A 6000-nucleotide genomic window follows, 5' to 3' on the forward strand; every position below is an offset into this window, starting at 1 on the left:
TTACCCTTATCTTTTTAACTCTTTCTATCTTTTGGCTTCTGTAACAATTCTTATTTCTGCTTAACTTCCTGTCCGCCTGTGGCTACATTTTAATCTTGTATTGACAATGCTTTCTTGGACCATCCCCATAATACTGTTATTTGTCAAGCATCTTTACTACCCCTCGCATGTCCTTATTTTTCAAAATGTTTTTGAATGAGTTTACCTGTTGCCATAGCTTCAGCAATGCCATGATTTCTGATAACACCCGAAGCCTGCTGTTAACCAGAGATTAATTTTAGAATTTAAGATCCCTATATCTCCCTGCCTTCTGGGCTCACAACATAGATGTCTCATTGGTTGATTGAAACATAGTCTCATTTCTCAGCTCCATCTCCATCCACCTACTTTATGAAAGTAGCACCTCTTCCTGTATTCCCTATTTTGTTGAATGACAAATCAACAAATGACTATCCAAGACAGAAATCAGAGAGTTCTTAATCTCCAACTAAACAACCAAGAAGCCAAACTGATTTACTTCTTCTGTACTTATTAGCTCTACCTACCCGAGTTCACAATTTCAGGCATCCACCTCACCTCAGTGTAACTCAGGAATCTACTCTGATGAGCCTAAACCAATTGTTTTCTCATCCCCAACCCTACCTCTTTTTGTTTTAACTTCCTGTTTGAGTAAGAGCCTTCAAGGACCTCAAGCCTTCCTGTTGCTTATGTTTCTCAGGTTAAACACATTGGCATTCTTTTTTCTGCAGTAGAGTTGGCAGGATTCAATAACTTGGCACTTAGTGTTGCTATTTGTGCTATTTACACTGTGATTTTCTTGATGAGAGTGTACTGGGATATTTAATACTAAACTTGGCCTCTGAACTCCATCCTGCCTACATTTCAAATTGATAGCTATTTGTGGTATATAGATAAATCTTATCATCATGTAACTAAACCCAGCTGTGCTCTTTTAGATCCTCTATCAATAAAAAGTTTCTAATTGTGATAGAATGTTTCAGAATTCCCGTAGAGTTACAGTTTAATGAGTTTGTCGGACGACTATGATGAATTCCTGTACATGAGTTTGTACACATGTTACTTTGGTAGTTTAGAGCCTACTTGCCCCAAATCATACAGTATTTGGTTAAAATAAAAACTGGGTTGCAAAGCAAACACAGCCAAGTCAAAGACTAAGAATATATGTGAGGATTTCTGCTTTAGAATAAAGAGCTTGGCAATTAGCTCTGTGATATCCGAATACAATTCATGCTAAGTATTGATTCTGTAGGCTTGAATGTGACCAAAGGCTGAATCAGAGTCAGGAAAGTAGTTAAACTATTGAAAAGATGGCCCATATTACAGAGAGAAATGGAAAGAATATTTGTTCTTCCATTTTAATTGCTTTTGACATGGGAAACAAATCTTAGCTCTATCTCAGATTGTTAACCATTGAGGATTTTAAGAAAGCCTTAGAAAAATAAGAGAAAAATTTTAACTTTTTTTTTTGAAAAACTAAATTGTAACCTTCTCCCCAAGCTACTCATTTGCTTTTCATATGAAAAAAAAATGGTATTGTTTTGAAGATGATGCTTAACTAATATTGAAAATATCCCAAGAAAGAATAATACCACATGTGAGTTTCCATTTCAAAGCGGATGTCAGACTTAGTTGTTAAAAACAAAAACAAAACTTATTTATATTCAAGTATCAGGCTGGAACTTTAGTGTTGTTGATGGTGTGTGTGTGTGTGTGTGTTCGGTTGCCATGCCAATAACCTGCCCTGAGTCCACACATATCCATACATTAATTATGTATTAATTAATTATTGGCTAATTTCACTCATATTACAATCTCAATTATCTAAGAGGGATGATAGTCATCATTATTACGCATTTCTATGTTGACTTTGTCATTGAAACTAGACTTGGCCCAGTTCAATTAAAGTCTAGTGCCTGAAATCACCAAGGGGAGAATGCTCAAATTTCACATGCAAAACATTTTACTTACATAATCACAAAAATAATTTAAATTGAAATATCAATATAGCTTTCCTCATACCAAATGATTAAGGTGAAAAATATAAAATCCAACGTATGTTAGGGTTTAAATAAATAGACACTGTTATATATTCAAGGTTGAAGTACACATTAGTACAGTAATTTCAAAGACAGGCCAGAAATACCAAAAGCCTAAAGAAATATCCCAACTTCTAGGATTTAGCCCAAGGAAACAACCAGAAGTATGAAAAATAATTATGCATGAAACATAAAATAATATTATGTATAATTTTTTTAAAAAACTAGAAGTTTGAATAATAGAGAATTGATCAAGTTAGTTATGTAACATCCACAAAAGCAATACTATTATATATGGTATAATATGGCATAGTAAATAAAAGCATGAGTGTTTTTTGTTACTTTCTAATTTGTTTGTTTGTTTGTTTTGTTTTAAGAGAGAGAGGAGGAGGAGGGGCAGAGAGAGAAGGAGAGAATCTTAAGCAAGCTCCATGCCCAGTGTGGAGCCCCATGCGGGGCTTGAACTCACAACCCTGAGCTCATGACCTGAGCCAAAATCAAGAGTTGGATGCTTAACTGACTGAGCTACCCAGGCGCCTCTGATGAGTTTTTAAGGTTGGATAAATAGTCATTGAACCTATAATGTGTTATTGTGTTCAATCATTGATTAAATTTGAGTTAAAAATCTATATATCTTTGGGGTGGTTTGGCTGGCTAAGTCAGTAGAGCATGTGACTCTTGATCTCCAGGTCATGAGTTCAAGCCCCATGTTGGGTGTAGTGATTACTTAAAAAGGAAGTCCATGTATCTTTTCAGAGGTTCCTCTACCTGCCCTATTGACAATGGACTCTTCCTAAACAGAAGTCATCACCTCTTAAGTGTGTTCCTATGAATAGTATTGCAGTTGCAAAATATGAATCAGACTACAAGTTATATACACAGAGATAATACATATTTTATTTTATATATTAATGAACAATCTTTCTCATCAACCTCCACCTGCTGGTGAGCAGGAAAATAAATGTAACAATTTTGAATTTATTATTAAGCTTGCATCTAATAATTTAATCAATCTCTTTGGTAATTTCAGGAATTATTTCAGATTTCTCTGTCTTTTGTGCTTCTCCAACACTTCTGCAAGATGACCCCACGGGAGAGGCAGGATGTATGCCATATTATGGAAGGACAGGAGTCTGAGATTGCCAAACTCCTGATTTTTTACACTCCTTGGGTACTCAAGCTCAAAAACCAGCAAAGCCAATAGTCATGGAGAAAGAAACAAAATTTCTGTGAGTCATTAAATGCAATAGAAATATGTGACATATCATATGAGTCATTGTTGTAGTCTACTAGGGCTGCCATAGCAAGGTACCACAGACTTGGTGGCTTAAGCAACAGAAATCTATTTTCTCCCAGTTTTGGAGGCTAGAAGTCCAAAATGAAGGTGTCAGCACGGTTGGTTTCTTCTGAGGCCTCTCTCATTGGCTGGTCGATGGCTATCTTCCTGTGTCTTTGCATGCTTTTCCCCTCTGTGTGTATCTGTGTCCTGATTGCCTTTTCTTATAGGGATCCTAGCCATATTGAATTACAGCCTGTCCATATGACTATATTTTACCTTAATATTTCTTTAAGACCCTACTTCCAAATACAGTTGCAATCTGAGGTACAGGGGGTTAGAACTTCAATATATGAATTTTGGTGGACAAAATTCAGCCCATAGCAATCATGGTCCTATGTTTTATGGGTATGAGATCCAGAACATACATTTGACAATAATTCAGAGCATATTTACCACCATGTAAGAGCATTGCCCAAATTTATAAGATACTATCTGCCTGCCTCTGGGTGATGTTGAGCATGGAAGGATCAATGAGTATCTGCTGATCCCCTCATTTCTTCCAGTAAAATGGGTAAATTGTTCTTTGTCCAAAAGAAAAATGGTTTTTGAAATACCATTTAGTAAGTTCATGGATGCTGCTGCTGTTCACAGTTCAGAACAAGAATCATTCTCAAGAGGGAAAATTGCTACCCCCCCCCCGTAATAGAAAGGGTTCAGCATAATCGACTTGGCTATGTAGGTCCCCTGACAGATGCCTATGGCTCATGTTTTTCTCTGTTACTGGCGTATGAGGCGTACATTAGCCAGGTCTAGTTTTGTGAGGGAAAGTCCCAATGCTAATCCTATACATGAACTCTGACTTGCCAACATGGCTACTTTGTAACACATTTAGCAAGCACTGGGATAGCCATACAAAGGTCATCTCACATCTACGTGTTTACCGGGAGCATCCTGCTTAGTGAGGGGTTTGAAGAGTGATTAACATGTAAGCATCGGTAGTCTCACAGTATAGGCTCTTCCATCTACTTCTCCAAATCTTCTTTAATCCATTTTCTATCTTGTTTTTGAAAGGCCTTTGGCTATTTATAGGCAACCTATTAGCCACTATATTTTCAATTATTGCTATAGATCTCTGCCTCAGGCCACATCTCCTTTCAGGCAAAGTCAACCAAAAACTCTACTGCTCAAAGATTAGCCCCCTCATTTCTCACTATGTTAAACATACGCTTACAACATGGCCCAATAATTCCACTCCTAAGTATCTACCCAAGACATCTGGAAGCACATGCCAATGCGATGATTTGTGCATGAGTGTTCTGAGTAACTTTATTCATAATAGCCAAAAACTGGAAACAACCCAATGTCCATTGATAGGGAAGACATAAACAAATTATGATGTATGCATGCTATGAAATACTACTGAGTAACACAAATGAATGAACTGCTGATTCATACAGCAACATAGACGAACCACACAGATGTTATGTTGGCATAAAACCAGACAGAAAAGAAGGTATACCGTATGATTTCATTTATATGAAGTGCTAGAACAAGCAAAACTAAAGTAATAGAAGTCACAGTAGTGGTTCCTTGTGGTAGGGAGTGGTCTTGGGGAGATGGGCTACGAAGTACAAAGAACTTCTTTGGAATATAGGCTTGTTATGTATCTTGATTGAGATGTTGGTTAACATGGACGTTTGTCAAAACTCATCAACCTGTATACTTAAAATCTGTGGAATTTATTGCATGTGAATTATACCTTAATAAGGTTGATTTAAAAATGAATTCTGTCCACTGGGGTTTCTCCCTTTTTTACTATCATTCAAGACGATCCGTGAGTGGGGCTATAATTACTACAAGAATGTATTTCCAGCTGATGCCAACATTTAATAAAGTGCCATCTGCAAACAAGGCTTGAATGATTTTCTTCCCAGTCATAGAGTTTCCCCCAAGGCTCTGTGTGTGGATTTGAGGAAAGATGGCTGTGTGACAGGCACAGTGGGAAATGGATCCATCTGTTATGCAAAACATTTATGCCTTCATGACCTTCTCAGGCCCCACCTTGTGCCTGTTACTTCTACTTGGTAATGAGAAACTGCTGGGCGTTCAAAGTTTTGTGGATTGAAGCATCAGACAATACCAAGTTCATTAGGAGTAGTGCAGATCATCAGCTACCACTTGTTCATGTCCTGTGGGCATGTGTTCACTCCGTAGTAGAACTATGAGCAGCCAGGTATTTTTAAAAATTATTTGCTCGTAAGTGTGTAACTGGTTCAAAACCCAGGTGTCACTGCTGTGATTCCCCTATCCAGTTGTGCAACAGACTCCATGCAGTATTCCTGTCTGCCTCAGAGACTTTAAGCACAGCGGGGCTCTCTGGTCATAAGGAGCAACTGGCAAACCTACGTGCCCTAGATAGATTTCTCTTCATATAGGATATTCTCCATATTCACAGCTCTCCTGGTTACTCAGAAAACAGTATCAAACAGCGTCCTTGACTCTGGCTTATGTTGTTCCTAAAACCCAAAGAGGGCCTTACATTTCTGTGCCATTTAGAAGTAGACAGTAAAATATGTCACTTCTGGATACATCGGAGCTTCAGTGATGGGAGGCCTTGACTTTTCTTTCAAATTATGTCTTGGATTCCAGAACCTAAGTGTCCAT

The sequence above is a fragment of the Phoca vitulina genome, unplaced genomic scaffold, assembly GCF_004348235.1.
Source record: "Phoca vitulina isolate PV1807 unplaced genomic scaffold, GSC_HSeal_1.0 scaffold32, whole genome shotgun sequence".
Taxonomy (NCBI): domain Eukaryota; kingdom Metazoa; phylum Chordata; class Mammalia; order Carnivora; family Phocidae; genus Phoca; species Phoca vitulina.